The following is a 17114-nucleotide window of genomic DNA, read 5'->3' as shown; positions in this document are numbered from 1 at the left end:
GTCTTGAAAGACCTACATTGGCTCCCAGTACGTTTCTGAGCACAATTCAAAGTGTTGGTGCTGATCTTTAAAGCCCTAAACAGCCTCGGTCCAGTATATCTGAAGGAGCGTCTCCACCCCCATCGTTCAGACCAGACACTGAGGTCCAGCTCCGAGGGCCTTCTGGCAGTTCCCTCACTGTGAGAAGCCAAGTTACAGGAAACCAGGCAGAGGGCCTTCTTGGTAGTGGCGCCCACCCTGTGGAACGCCCTCCCACCAGATGTCAAAGAGAACAACAACTACCAGACTTTTAGAAGACATCTGAAGGCAGCCCTGTTTAAGGAAGCTTTCAATATTTGATGGATTACTGTATTTTAATATTTTGTTGTAAGCTGCCCAGAGTGGCTGGGGAAGCCCAGCCAGATGGGCAGGGTGTAAATATTATTATTATTATTATTATTATTATTATTATTATTATTATTTTACTCTGCTCAAGGAAACAGAGGAAAGGACAGGCATAAGAAAGTAAAAATAAAGGGCCGGGAAGGCGGAACCTTTTCTGCATTATTATACTACTTGAATGCCTGAAAGGGGGTTAGATAAAGCACTGGTTCTTAATTTTTAATCCACTGGCATCCACCAAGTAAGTTGTGGAATTCCCTCCCCACAGAGGTGCACCTGCCATTTTCATTGCACAGCTTTTGCCGTATGTTGGAGATGCACCTCTTTTGACACCTGGCTCTCTCTCACACACACTGTCACTGTCAGGGACAGGGCAGAGGATGAATGGTGGAGACCACCTCCCCAGCCTGACCCTTCCAGAGAAGAGGAAGACAGTTCAGAATTACAACAGGGGTTTGAAGGAGATCACAGCTCAGAGGCAGACGAGAGGAAAAGTTGGGAAATAATGGGAGAGGAGGAGGAAGAAGAAGAAGCACCAGGGGAGCGACAGCTGATGGGCACAGTGTCTTTGGAAAGCATTCCAGACCCCCACCCTCTCCCAGACCCCGGCGAGCCTTGAAAGTAGGAGAGCAAAGAACTCAAAGACAGAGGACTCTAAGCAGCACCCATAGAGGAGGTGATGATGACAATGAATGGGGAAGTAGGAGAGATGGGGTGGTGGTGGAAATTCCCTTGGGACAACGCCATTATCCAAGAGGCTGTGTTCCAAAGTCTCTCTCTCTCTGTAAATACTGAATGTAAAGTGGACGGTAAGACACTTTCCTTGTCTTTGTACATTCCCGGGCAAACGACCTTGGGAGTTGCTTGCAGCTGTCTCACTCTCGCTCACACACACACGCACACAAAGATCTTAAGATCTATCATATTCTTCTGATTGTAAATTGTTTCAACTGATACCTGAAAGATACCTGAAAGATATCAAACAACTGGTACCTGAAAGATAATAATGAAGATGCCAGGCAGAGGGAATTATATCATTTGGGGGTGCCACTACTGGAACAAAACCCTTTGTGTTACTTATGGCCCCCTAACTTCAGAAGCCAGGGATGTTGCTTAGAATGATGTGGGTGCTTTGTAGCATTGTTTGTTGTTGTTATTTATTATTTTTTATGTCTCAGGGCGGTTCACAGGATAAAATCATGATATAAAAACACAGAATACATAATCAAAACAAAAACACCCCCCCAAATACATTTTAATAGGGCTGTCAGTGATAGTAGTCAAGGGAATATAAGAGTCAGCCACAAGGCATCTTCTAGGACTTAATTTTGGCACCTGGACTACCCTGCCCAATAAGCTGGCCAGCCCTAGCCTCCCCATAAGCAGAGAGACAGTAGCAGTACTTGCTATGTAGAAATTTAGCCTTCCGCCTTTTGTTAATAAAGGAGGTGCTTTTTTATGGAGATACATTTTTTTTATTAATACTAAAGTCCCTGAGCAATTAATTAGCATTCAAAGTAGAACATTGACTTTTTAAACAGATAAGAATGGAGAACAGCCTCCTGGTTCTTACAGTGTATGTTCAGATAGAAGTTCCTTTCAAAATGAAGCTATTTCCATCACTTGAGAGAAGCATTCATCACATAAAAGGCCTTTAAAACACTGGGACTTTAAAACACTGTGTTGCTCAGGGCTATGATTCAGTTATGCCCTTTAGGCAACATATTGCAGCAAGTTTTATTCAGGAGGAAAGAACAAAGAACAAAACGGAAAAGCATTGCACCTGGATTCCTGTTGGTATTCATACGCTTTTGTGGCTCTCCAAAGAAATTGTGTACTCCTTTGTGTTACTGTTTTGAGGCTGCATTGAGAGAAAGATCCATAGAATCATAGAGTTGGAAGAGACCACAAGGGCCATCGAGTCCAACCCCCTGCCAGGCAGGAAACACCATCAGACCACTCCTGACATATGGTGGTCAAGCATCTGCTTAAAGACCTCCAAAGAAGGAGACTCCACCACACTCCTTGGCAGCAAATTCCACTGTCAAACAGCTCTTACTGTCAGGAAGTTCTTCCTAATGTTTAGGTGGAATCTTCTTTCTTGTAGTTTGGAACCATTGCTCCGTGTCCGCTTCTCTGGAGCAGCAGAAAACAACCTTTCTCCCTCCTCTATGTGACATCCTTTTATATATTTGAACATGGCTATCATATCACCCCTTAACCTCCTCTTCTCCAGGCTAAACATGCCCAGCTCCCTTAGCCGTTCCTCATAAGGCATCATTTCCAGGCCTTTGACCATTTTGGTTGCCCTCCTCTGGACACGTTCCAGTTTGTCAGTGCCCTTCTTGAACTGTGGTGCCCAGAACTGGACACAGTACTCCAGGTGAGGTCTGACCAGAGCAGAATACAGTGGCAGTATTACTTCCCTTGATCTAGATGCTATACTCCTATTGATGCAGCCCAGAATTGCATTGGCTTTTTTAGCTGCCGCGTCACACTGTTGGCTCATGTCAAGTTTGTGTTCAACCAAGACTCCTAGATCCTTTTCGCATGTACTGCTCTCAAGCCAGGTGTCACCCATCTTGTATTTGTGCCTCTTATTTTTTTTGCCCAAGTGCAATACTTTACATTTCTCCCTGTTAAAATTCATCTTGTTTGTTTTGGCCCAGTTCTCTAATCTGTCAAGGTCGTTTAGAAGTGTGATCCTGTCCTCAATTCATAACAAATCCACTTTCAGAACTACCATTACCATCTGAGACCAGATTCCTATTGGCAATGTGGGATGCCTTTTTAAGAGTCAGGCATGGCCCTACCATAAGGCAGAGTGAGGGAGCTGCCTCAGGTGGCAGATGCTGTGTGGTAAGGTGTTGGAGGACAGAACTGTGTGTACCACACGGTGCCTTCAAAGGAAACCTGTTGCCTTCAGCTGTGGCGGCGGACATTGTCTCATTGCCAACGCTGAAGTAAGATTCAAACTGCCACTCTAGTACTTTTATGTATGTGGAATTGAAAATGTTCTTTTGTTTTACCTCTGGGAGCAAAATGTTTCAGGCCAGCCTTGTTGACTTAGGGCCCCTCCAGAATATGACGTCATGCGCCCTGCGGCCTTGGAACGTAACTTTTGGTGTTTCTGGAAGCATTGGAAGTTGCATCGAAGGCTCTGTGGTGTGGGTGCTGAGCACCCACAACAAATTTTTTGTACCCAGGGCCCCTATAGTTAGCGTCCCTGCAACTTTCTTTGTTGTTCTGCAAGGCTTCCTTAATATGATTGCATAATTGCTGTCTGATAGCTCACTCTTGTGCTACAGCTTGATAAAAGTGGAACCCAGTTCCCTAACAGAACATTCGTAGCATAAAAAGTTGCAGGATTTCAGCAAGAAGTTATGGGACATGGACTAATTGGAAACAAAGCAGTATGCCTGCAGGCACAAACAGTATTAAAAGCAGCTTTGCATATAACTGCCCTGATACCATCATGTACACAATTCATAACAAATACAAAATAAAAAGGACTTCTGGGAAGACATTTGGCAGTAGAATCACCAACTGTTCCTGAATAAAAGGTGATGGCTTTTTGTCTTTTAGAAGTGGCTGTTCATAGAGTGTCTGTACCACTAACACTTTGCTTTTTGGTAATACAGTGGTACGTACCTCGGGTTAAGAACTTAATTCATTCTGGAGGTCCATTCTTAACCTGAAACTGTTCTTCACCTGAGGTACCACTTTAGCTAATGGGGCCTCCCACTGCTGCCACCGTGCAATTTCTGTTCTCATCCTGAAGCAATGTTCTTAACCTGAGGCACTATTTCTGAGTTAGCGGAGTCTGTAACCTGAAGCGTCTGTAACCCGAAGTATCTGTAACCCGAGGTACCACTGTAACCCTCAAAAGGTACTCACATATTGATCTGGCATTTAAAAGAGAAGTTTTGAAACCCAGGTTCAATGAAATGCCAGCCAGGCTTTACATATCCCAAGAGATGTGAAAAGATAGTACAGTGGTACTTCGGGTTACAGGCACTTTGGGTTACAGATGCTTCAGGTTACAGACTCTGCTAACCCAGAAATAGTACCTCAGGTTAAGAACTTTGCTTCAGGATGAGAACAGAAATCATGTGGCGGTGGCAGCGGGAGGCCCCATTAGCTAAAGTGGTACCTCAGGTTAAGAACAGTTTCAGGTTAAGAATGGACCTCCAGAACGAATTAAGTTCTTAACCTGAGGTACCACTGTATCCTAAAAATGTTCCTCGTTGGTTCATCGCCCCCCCCTCAAAAGAGCTTAAAAAACCCCCACAACTATTCAAATTTATTTATTTTTTGCTAAAATAAATTCCAAAATTCAATGTGCAGTAAGGGCGGGGGGGGGGGGACCCGCATCCTATGGGGACAATATTACAGAATATAAATAGTCAGATCCGACAAAAATCGTCTGAATACCCTGAATGCAGATCTAGGGTGGTACTGGTAAGCGGAACTTGTGCAATACACAGGAACTGCATTGCTTCTCTGTTTTGCATGCTGCTGGGCCTCAAATGCAACAAAGAGATGATAATTCCAACCCATCGCTTGCTGACTGGAGGTTTTGCACATGGCATGGAGTCCTAATCTACTCTGGGAACACCATTGTGCTGCGCTACGACTCAGCATATCTTGCTTGAGGTGTTTAGCGTGGAATGCTCCAGATAAGGCATTTATTGAATGACCATGTCGTGTTTACTCGCATCCGATGGGAGGGTTGAGATGGTGCGGCCGTCCTGTTTTCCTCCCACAGAAAACCTGACTTTTAAAAAAGAGAAAAGAATGTAACAGGTGTGGGCGTCCCTTGTGGCTATTTCCCCCTTCTTCTTTTTTCAAGGCTCTTCCTGCTGGTTTCCATCTATAATTAATTCCACATTCCACCACTGCTAACCTGATCTGCAGCAGAACAATAGAATCCCAGGGTGTTTCCAGGTTGTTACCATTTTCAGGTGGGATTTAAATGCAGGCTGTGCAATTAAGGCTGATTTGAAGTTCTTGTGAAACCATTGTTTGTGGTGGACCTGTAAAGTAGCCAAGGGATACTGGGAGATGATATACAATTACTGTATTTTTTGCTCTATAAGACTCACTTTTTCCCTCCTAAAAAGTAAGGGAAAATGTGTGTGTATCTTAGGGAGCGAATGCAGGCTGCGCAGCTATCCCAGAAGCCAGAACAGCAAGAGGGATTGCTGCTTTCACTTCGCAGCGATCCCTCTTGCTGTTCTGGCTTCTGAGATTCAATTTTTTTCCCCTTGTTTTCCTCCTCCAAAAACTAGGTGCGTCTTGTGGTCTGGTGCGTCTTATAGAGCGAAAAATACGGTATTTAAAATATATATACCGTACTTTTCCGTGTATAAGACAAGGGTATTTTTACTCTAAAATAAAGTTATAAATTAATATCTTTAATACGGTCAATGACCAGAAAGGCTAAAATAAAGCTAAAAAACTGGGGTCGTCTTATACACAGATAGTGCATGGGGGGGGGGACGGGTGATTGGTTGCATCTGTGAGCTGCAGCTTGTCAGTGGAGATTTGGTGGGTGATTGGTTGCTGCGGCAAGGGCTGATTAGGATTGGCTGCCGCTGCGGCAATTGGGCCAGCAATTGCCGGCTGCTGTTGGCGAGTGGGCAGGCGCTTGTTGGCTTCTGCAGCATAAACAATTGTCAGCATTTATCAGTTGGGTTAGTGATTTTCTGCATCCCCCCCCCCAAAAAAGCTCAAAAACTCTGGGCCATCTCCCTCCATTTTCTTAAATTTGAGTCCCCCAAAATAGGGGGCGTCTTATACAGAGGGGCGTGTTATACATGGGAAAATATGGTATTTAAGATATCTCCCCCCAAAAGATCAGAATCCTTTCTTTTAGGGATAACTGGATCAAATGTACCAAAAAACCCCAAAGGAATTTGTTTATGTATGCGACTACTGCAGCGAAAGTATTATATGCCCCAAAATGGTGTAAGGAGGCAATACCCATGAAAGAAAAGTGGCAGTTGAAATTGATGGAATATGCAGAATTAGAAAGTTTTAACTAGTAAAATCAGAGAACAAAATAAACAGTTTTCAAGGAGGAATGGGATGTCTTTGTAGATTACTGTAAAAATTATTGTAAACATGTTAGCACACTAGCAGGTTTGGATTAAGTTCAGCAGTGAAAGCTATTTTGAGAATAAAGCTGAGGGGGAAAAGGTATAGATTAGTTACAATATGCAGCAGCAAATCACGAGAAAACAATGGAAAGGTAGGAGGGAAGTTGGATTTAACCTGAAGCACTATTTCTGCTTCTTAACCTGAAGCACTATTTCTGGGTTAGCGGAGTCTGTAACCTGAAGCGTATGTAACTTGAAGCGTATGTAACCTGAGGTACCACTGTATTGCCCCCTTTGGGGAAACCCACACATTGGAAAAGGCTTTGTTCGTGCCCTTCCTTCCTTCCTTCCTTCCTTCCTTCCTTCCTTCCTTCCTTTCGTCTACCTATCTAAATATAGATATACATATTCATGCTGAAGACACGTGAGTTCCTTGTCTAGACCACAATACATAAATGGATTATGTTAAGTAAAAAGGGTGTGCAACCGCCATTGCTTTAGCGGACACAACAGCTTTATCTTTGTGTACGATATTAGCTTGGTCATAGATGGAGTGGACTGTTACAGAACAGCATCTAGGGCCCCTTGTGCCCTTGGCATGGAGCTGTATAGGCACCCCAACATGAGAAATCACTCTGCCGCAATAGCCACATTAGAAATGACACCTGACCCAGGTACTCGAATCGTTGGGTGTGAGGGCAAGGTGAGGAGGAAAGGCAAAACAACAACAGACACCTTTGTGCTGCGATGCAAAAAGGAAAGGAAGCCTCCCCCACATTTTGACCACACCACAGCAGTGGTGTTGCATCCCCGCACCAATGTACGTCATACACTCCATATTCTGATAGGTGATTTTTGTGTGTGCCCCTGGGCCTGCACACCAGTTTCACCAACCCCTAGTGTCTGGAATGAGCCAGCTCCTAATGGAACTTTACAGCCGGCTGCAGAACAGAGAGGTGTAGATCTGATGCAGGATGAGCAGAGGCCAGTGGTAACTCCCCATTGCCAAGGGAACAACTGAGAGCGGGCTGGAAGGAAGCTCTCAGGAAGCTCAAACAGGCGCGAACAGACACAGAGACAGTCTTTCGGAACAGGAGGAGGCTGGAGCTGATGCAATAAGTCCGAAGAGTCGGCGAATGGGAGGGCTGATAGACAGGAAGAAAAACAAGAGATGTAAGGGGCGACGGTTCAATATATTCTGTAGGAACCGGAAGGAGTCTTCAGAAGGGTCATTTTGAGTGATAATGCTGGTGGCTTGGTTAGAGCTTTCTGGAGCTATATGTGTCTCTTTTTTTTGCAATAAATCCTCCTTTTTAATTACCTACATTTACTGTGTTATCAAGCCAGGATCCTGGACTCCTGACACCTAGGTACGCCTCTGACCTGTTAAGGGTTACTAATGTGCCATCCAGATGGTGATGGACTCCAGCTCCCATTATCCTTGACCAATGACTGGGGCTGATGGGAGTTGGAGTCCAACAATGTGCAGAGGGCAGTAGGTTAGCTCCCACCTTCTACTAATCTAGAGATAAGTCCCATTGAACTCAACGGAGCTAACTTCTGAGGAGACGCTATTTGTCTTCACATGGACACTGTTAGATTTTTCTTCTTGTTTCTTTGACAGCCTTTTTTATAATAAATAAACAAATACCAGAATATATCAGAATATAAATAAATACCAGAATATATCACATGGGAGCGACACACGTGAGCATCCTTAGGGAGAAAGGATGTGGTTTTGCAACATGGAGTGCAGTTTAAGGGAGTGACCGAGTTGTGCTAAGCAAATTATGGACAGTAATGAAAACAAGATCCCTGATGATAAGCCAGGATATTAACATTCCTGTCCTGAAACCGAATCCTTGAGCAATAGATTGGGGGGAAAACAAACAACTAAGGATGAATAAAGCCCGAGGTCACGTGACTTCCAGAAAATCAGTCAATTTAAGCAGACAGCAGTTCAGCAGCAATTCCCATGTGTGCTTGCTGTGAACTTGCAACTTTAACAAATTCAGAGAACTGGAGGGGATTTGTTTTAAAGACCCAACCTTACCAGTGCAGGTGCAAGGATTAAAAAGGGATTCAGAAAGATTTTGCATGATATTAGGAACTCTGCTTTTCAGTGTGGTGTGCCAGCACTGGTGCTACAAAAACAAAGAATTTTATGGGCGTAAAAGACATGGAAACTTCCAAGTATTTAGTTAGCGTAAAGAGGCTTGCTTTTCTAGAGAGCTAAGCCATGCTCACAAAACATGCCAGTGCTTGATATTACGCGGTACACATGTTTTGTATCTATGTGTTTGTGTCATAAAACAAGTGCATATGGTTTAATCAGATTAAGGCTAGCTCTTTGAAAAAACAACACACCGAAATCTTGAATATTAAAGGCACTGCCTAAATAACAAAAACAAAACTGTGAATCTGAATGTTATGTGAGAATTAATGTAATGTGGTGACTTAAGTGTTACAGCTGAACCTGAGTTTGGAACATTTATTCAGTCGCAAAGCTTAAGGGACCCCCTTGGGCTAATCGTTCTCTCTCAGCCTAGATAAAATGGAGGGGAAACACCCATCTATGCCACCTCAAGTTTCTTGGAGAAAGGGGAGGATGCTAATGTAATAAATATCTAATATTAATTTATTTATTAAATGTACACACTTCCCTTCAGCTGAAGGTCTTATTGTGATCTTATATACCACCTCGGCCTGAAACCACATGACAACATTTACCTCCTAACATGTCAGTGTGTCAGAATTATTAATGTTATTTGCATTTGTATTTGCTAGGTGCTGTATGCAAAAAAAGAGAGAAATGTCTCAAAGCAACTAAGCAAAATACAAACAGATAAAATAAATTTTAAAGCCAATTTTTAAAAAGAAGATGATGTACACTATAGTTTTCTTTTATGGGAAGGCTGCCTTATGGGGCAGAGGGCCTTCTCGGTAGTGGTGCCCGCCCTGTGGAACGCCCTTCAATCAGATATCAATGAAATAAACAACTATCTGACTGCTAGAAGACATCTGAAGACAGCCCTGTTTAGGGAAGTTTTTAATGTTTGATGTTTTATTGTGTTTTTAGTATTCTGTTGGGAGCCACCCAGAGTGGCTGGGGAAACCCAGCCAGATGTGGGTGGGGTATAAATAATGAATTATTATTATTATTATTATTATTATTATTATTATTATTATGCTTTACCTAAGATCACCAAGTGTATGTCCTTGGTCAGAGTTAGCAATCTGTCTCCCAGGTCCACAACTACTTTCTTTAGTCGCATCCACACCATTATTTTAAAACACATTTAACACACATTTAAAGCCCATGGTTTCCTCCCAATAATCCTGGGAACTGTAATTTACTCCTCGCAGAATTATAATTCCCAGTACTCTTAACAAACTACAGCTCCCAAGTTTCTTTTTTCTTTTCTTTTCTTTTCTTTTCTTTCTTTCTTTTGAAGGGGATGTAACCTTGGTTAAACTTCCCTTCTTGGAAATGGTGCAAATTGTCTTCCCATGAACAAAAACAACAGCGCTCACATGACAGCAGTCCATAAATTAAAGTGTGTGGCTTTTTTGTTACTAATGTGTTATCCTGCACCCACAAACAAGGGATGGACCTTCCTTCCCAAGGAGGCTGGAATTCTCCTTTGGTTTCCTTTGAATTATTGAGGTTGATATAAATCGAAAGCCTTGCGGGTGTCTCATCCAAAGACCCACCCTGCTGCACTCACATGCCATTGCGGTGTACCAACGTTGTGCAAATAATGGTTGTCGCAAGATTCCTTACTGTACCTTGCCTGCGCTAAGCAAAACAGGAAGTTCACCTCGTCCAACTTCCAGCAATTGTCTCCTCCTTGGATGAAATCGAAATTGCAAATTGGAGGTTGCGAAGAGCGCATTGAACTCATGACCCAGCAGTGAGATGAGATAGGCATCTGTACGACTCTCGGTGGTTCGAAAGACAAGAAACATGCTCAAGTGCTGAGATGGCAGATCTGTGGGAGGACTGGATCTGTACTGACCTAACAAGAATGTTTGCTGGATTTGCTAGGCTTCATAATGTATGAAACGAAACTGAGATATATCTACTGGGATGGAAGCCTCCTTTCCTGTGAAAATAATATCAAGATACCAGTACTGAGTGATTATACCGTAATGTACTTCTGATGTGGGCACTGAGGCATGGGGACTAAAATGAATGATATAACCTTTCCTCACAGGGGAGATGCTTCAACCCCTTAATGATTTTTGTTTGCCCTTTTTTTATAATGATTATTTATTAATTTTCTTCTTTTTTATAACGAATTGACTTCAAATTCAAATTTAAACATATTATTTTTAACAAATGACCTTCCCAATTCACTACATCGTTACCTTATATATTAAATTCCAATCCTTCCTCCATGGTCTTTTTGTTCCCGTCCTTTTCTACTGCCTCATATATCAGACTGTTACCTGTCCAAAAATCCCTCTCATAACATTATTTTTTATTTACGTCCACTGTTGATAACCCAACTCCTGCTCACGATTTCCTTAAATTAAAATACTTTTGCAGATCATCCAGAAAAGGCCTGCTTGCCTTCTTCTGAACCTTTTCAAGCTCTATATAATATCCTTTCTGAGGTGAGCTGGCCAGAACGGTACACTGTATTCCAAGCGTGCTCACAATGACAATTAAATGGCAGCTTTAGAGTCCTCAAAATGGAAAGAAAGCTCATGAATGGGACAATGACTCCCAGCACAGGATGATGTGATTTAGGGTAGCATAATACGCAAGCCATTTGAATGTGTGAGTTGCCTTAATGTGCAGCTTGAGAATGTATAGCTCACACAGGAAGCAAACGCATTACGCCCCACAAAAATGCTGTGAGGAAAGTTTGACCCCATTCAGTCATCCCAAAACTTGGTTGTGGATTACAATGCAGCTCCAGATTGGATCAGACACTTCTCCAGATTTAGCAGGACATATTTTCCATCAAAATGTGTGTAAAATGCTTATTTTATGGAGGAAAGCACTGAGGAAAAAATGCACACAATAATGAGTATAACAAAGTGAATTTCTCGTACATTTTTTTTAAATGCACAAAATGGGGCTGAACAGACCAAAATGAAACAGGACTGACCTGTCTCTTTACAGTGGCACAAAATGTACATAACTTTTTGAAATTGTTAATATGATCCCAGTCCCAGAGAAAAGGGTTGCGAACATGTGTGTGTTTGCTTTATTTAAATATGATACTGAATTCACGTCACAATATTTAGCGTTGTTCAGTATCGATAGAGATGCTTTCCTACCAATGCTAAAGTTCTTTAGCAGGGAAGGTTCTTCTCATGGCAGATAACATTTGTGTGATTCATCAATACTAAATGTAGGCGCCAGCTTAATGGCAGAAATGTTTTAAACAAGAGCTTCCCTAAGCAGAGCAAATTAGTGGTCCATACGCTTTTGTAGCTGTGCCTCTAGCAATGACCTATAAACCTAATTTGGCAGAAGATGCCCTTCTACAAACGATGCCAGCTTAGCAATATCATGCTGGAGAAATACAATATAACACCTGCCCCTCCTTATTAAAAGTTACTTTGGCAGAACACTAAAAAGTGGAACTCGTTGGAATATGGCCCTGATCACATTGTGTTTACATGCTTTCAGTGTAGTACTGGAATTACCACCAGATTTCTAGAACCTTTTAATGAGGGTGAAAGAGGAGAGTGCAAAACATCAACATCAAAAAAACGAAGATCATGGCCACTGGTCTCATCACCTCCTAGCAAATAGAAGGGGAAGAACTGGAGACAGTGAGAGATTTTACTTTCTTGGGTTCCATGATCACTGCAGATGGTGACAGCAGTCACAAAATTAAAAGACGCCTGCTTCTTGGGAGAAAAGCAATGACAAACCTAGACAGCATCTTAAAAAGCAGAGACATCACCTTGCCGACAAAGGTTCGTATAGTTAAAGCTATGGTTTTCCCAGTAGTGATGTATGGAAGTGAGAGCTGGACCATAAAGAAGGCTGATCGCTGAAGAATTGATGCTTTTGAATTCTGGTGCTGGAGGAGACTCTTGAGAGTCCCATGGACTGCAAAAATATCAAACCTATCCATTCTTAAGGAAATCAGCCCTGAGTGCTCACTGGAAGGACAGATCCTGAAGCTGAGGCTCCAATACTTTGGCCACTTCATGAGAAGAGAAGTCTCCCTGGAAAAGACCCTGATGCTGGGAAAGATTGAGGGCACAAGGAGAAGGGGACGACGGAGGACGAGATGGTTGGACAGTGGTCTCGAAGCGAGCAACATGAGTTTGACCAAACTGCAGGAGGCAGTGGAAGACAGGAGAGCCTGGCGTGCTCTGGTCCACGAGGTCACGAAGAGTCGGACATGACTAAACGACTAAACAACAACAATTTTTCTAGAAAAAGAGGTGCCAGAACTCACTATGAACACTTCCCTTGTTCTCTTATAATGGCAACGGCGCCCACCTGAGAGGTGCCTGAGAGGTCCAGTGAGTTCCGGCTTTTTTAAAAAAGCCCTGCATCTAGTCTAATCTCTTGCTCCGGGAAGGAGGCAACTACAGGTTCCCTGACTGCTAGCCATCCAACCTCTGCTTGAATTACCTCTCAAGGCAGTCTGTGTCCCACTGTCAGGCAGCTTTTACTATTAGGAAGTACCTCCCAAAAAACTGCTTCCTTGCAGAGTGCACATGCTCCAAGTTTTGTGCTCTAGAGCAACTGACAACAAGTCTGCTCCATCTCCTGGAGGTCTTCGGACGTATGAAGACACCTTAATCATCTCTTGTTGAGCCTCAGTTTCCCCAGCTATTTCGATCATTCTTTATAGGTCATCTCTGACGCATGAAAAATGATGCCCCAATAAATGTCCTACACTATTAGGCGCCACCTCCAGATTATTTGCTATTTTGAAACATTGACATACAGTTTATGACCTTATTAAAAACTGTAGACTTCATTTTCTTTCATAAGTACCAGTTTCCCCTTATTTTATTCTCATGATGGATGCTAAAATTGTGACCTGCATGTTCAAACATGAATATACCACCATCCCAAGAACATTAACTTGGTACAAGAAGACACTGATTTCAGTGGTAGGTAAGGTAAAGGGACCCCTGACCATTAGGTCCAGTCGTGACCGACTCTGGGGTTGCGGCGCTCATCTCGCTTTATTGGCTGAAGGAGCAGGCGTACAGCTTCCGGGTCATGTGGCCAGCATGACTAAGCCGCTTCTGGCGAACCAGAGCAGTGCACGGAAATGCTGTTTACCTTCCCGCCGGAGTGGTACCTATTTATCTACTTGCACTTTGACGTGCTTTTGAACTGCTAGGTTGGCAGGAGCAGGGACCGAGCAGTGGGAGCTCACCCCGTTGCGGTGATTCGAACTGCCAACCTTCTGATCGGCAAGTCCTAGGCTCTCTCTGTGGGCTTCTCTAATGGGCCCATGCAGGATCTTCCTTGCTAGAATGGATTGACACATTTCAAGGTGTGGCATCCATGGAGAATCCATCACTTCCCATGACCAAAGTGAAAGTCTAGAACTCTGTTGCCAAACCAAAGAATCTGTGTGGTTTAAGATTGATGAATTACAAGAATCAGAAAGGTGCATGTGAGTGGCCTGATCAGAGATGGGACAATTCCAAGACCCAGGCCTGATCTGCATGCATCTTATCATTGGCAGGGCTCAAAAGGTCATCCAAGGAAACCAAAACTTAAGTAAAAATCATTTTGTGCATGCGTGTGCTTTGACTCTGCAGCTGACTTTTCTTTCTGTGCCTTGCTTCTTTTCTGTTATTCTATCTGTCTAGGGAAAGGGCTTTGCTAAGTCCTTTTTCTTGTGAGCATCTGTTGATGCACCCATTGCACCAGGACTAAATTTCAGAAGGGGGAAAGACAGCAGAGACGGCATTGCCTTAACTTTGTTCTTTCCCATTTTATTAAATTGAACTGTGTTGCACAAGAAATGATCTCTCATGAACTCTCAAACTGAGGTCAGAGGACAAGGATCCAGAGTTCATGCTAAGGGTGGCCAAATTCTGTGCGACTGCCGCAAAACCTAGGGAACAAGCTGTGCTACCATAATGACTAAGGCCTTAAATGACAATTTTAGGTTATATTTTAACCCTAATCCTGTTATACCTAATTGCAAATTCAAATGTATCCCTACTGAGTTTTATGACTTCCCTGATATTGTATGTGAGCTGGAACTGGTCAGTGACCGAAATTCATTCATTCTCAAAATGAGGAATTATACTGCATCTTGAGCAGCCAGAACTTCGGCCTGGGAAAGACTGTTGTTACCAATGCTTTTCTTATAGAAAAAGAAGTGGTACTCACCATGAAGTTGTTACAGTAAGTGCCACATTTTTAACCAGTGCTCTCCTTCTAGAAAAAACGAACAGGCGATGGTACTGCGTTCCCTTGAGTACCCCCCAGAAAAAAAGGCACTGGTTGTTAGTGATTACAGAAATCACATGCATTTTTCTATACTGTCTCTTCCCATTTTGCAGAACTAGGGTTATCTCTTGGGCATTTACTCTTTTGTGTGTGCCCATTATTTGGGGAAAACTAGGACCCCTTTCAACAGAATAGTCGCTCATCACAAAGTGCCACTGAACTGCTTAGAAAAGGCAGTTAGAAAATGGTCCTTGACGAGAAACATTTACACTGTGCACTTACTGTATTTTCCCATGAATAAGACAATATTTTTTCCTTAGAAATAATAGGCAAAAAATTCAGGTTGTCTTATACACAGGGGGGATGGGTGATTGGTGTCAGCAGCCAGCAGGAGATTGGCAGCGGCGATTGGGCATGTGATTGGTTGCTGTGGCAAGACCTGTTGACGATTGACCTGGGGCTGCAGCAATTGGGCGGGCTATTTACGGCAGCAGCGAGGCGTGTGTGCAATCGGCTGTGGTTGCATCTAGCATGCAGGTGGGCCTTTGGCAGCAAGCGTGCAGACGATTGTTGGCAGCGGTGATGCATGCGAGTTGCATTGTCGTGCAGGCTGTAGTTTGGCGGCAGTGACCCCCCCAAAAAAAAACAACCCTCAGCAACTTTGGGCAATTTCCCTCCACAATTTTTTTTGTTGTGGTCCAAAAAAAATAGGGGTTGTCTTATACATGGAGGCATGTTATACACGGGAAAATACAGTATTTATCTGTTTGTATCCACCAGTGCTTCTCAATCACAGGGATTCTCAAAATGGCTAGCACTGGGATATATATATATTATATATACATATACACACACATACACACACAGGGGACAGGAGCAACCAATCACTATAGCAGCATGCAGAAAGTTCCCTTTTCACATCCCAAAGGACAAACCAGAGCAAATTACATAAAACACAAGATACGAATTTAAAGAAATGGGTGGACCTGAACAGGGTGCATGCTAATGTGAGTGACAGAAGAACAAAAAACTTCAGGGTGCTTCCTATAAGCTGCTAGTGGCTTAAGCATCCTCTCCCACAGGCACATCAACATTCTGCATGTTTTAAACTGTTTTTAATATGGTATTTTAAATGGTTTCAACCCGCCCTGGGACTTAGAGTGAAGGGCAGGTAATAGGTTGTAATGGCGATGACAACTACATCCTGGAAGGCCACAAGTCATTTATCAGGCTTTGGTTTGTTTTTAATTTTTAATTTTTGCTTTAATTTACAAACTTACGGACTTCCGCTTACTTAGGAAGTCCCTCAAGTATATAGAAAACACTAGTTTATTTCTGAGTGCTTTTCAAGCCAACAGGACATTCAACCACCTGAGTTTGTTTCTATTGTATTCAAGTGGGTCCTGCAACAAAATGGTGTGGTGTATCCCAAGGAATGCCTGAGAGGACATTGATATTTAAAGTATTCAGGGGCACAGGGCCATATACAGATTCAAATAAAAATTGCATGTGGATGTGCATAGATGTCTCTGTGCAAAAACAGATGGTGGTTGGCTGGAATCTTACCTGCACTTTGCTGTGCAGTACAGCCAAGAACCCTATCAGCAAAAAAAATATTATTTTGTAGGGACGTGTGGTTTTTGTAGGGACGTGTAGTTTTTGTTTTTGTTTTAAATCTTTTAAATTTACAAAGTGATACGCCTCTTTATACCTACAATTTCTCTCACTTCTTAAATACCGTAGATTTTATTAGTGCTTATAGAAAAATACAAAGTTAGTATCAAATGTCTTTTCCCCTTTTTTTGTCCCAGCTAAGACTTCAATCTGAATACAATAAATAGAAAAGGGGAATAAAGAAAAAGAGGGAAACAAAGAAAAAGAAATAGAAAAGATGCTAAGAGAGCTTCTTTTAGATTTTTATATATACTTTCTGTTTTAACTCCTTTTAGTTTTTTAAAATGTTTTTTAGATTTTAAATGATTGTACCCCTCCGTCCTTATGATGGTCTACGACCGTAATAAAGATTTGTTGTTGATGATGATGTTAAGAGAGAGAGAGAGAGAGAGAGATAAATAAAACTCAGAAGGGACTTCCAATTCTTCGTCTGTCCATGATATACACACACAAACACAAACACACAAACACACACAATATTCACTTCATCCACTCCCATATAACACCCAACAAAGCCACTTTCTGTAAACAAACATTGTCTTCCGTCCTCAAATCCA

Source organism: Podarcis melisellensis (genome assembly GCF_964234715.1).
Source record: "Podarcis melisellensis genome assembly, chromosome: 1".
Lineage (NCBI taxonomy): Eukaryota > Metazoa > Chordata > Lepidosauria > Squamata > Lacertidae > Podarcis > Podarcis melisellensis.
This window is presented reverse-complemented; position numbering follows the sequence as displayed.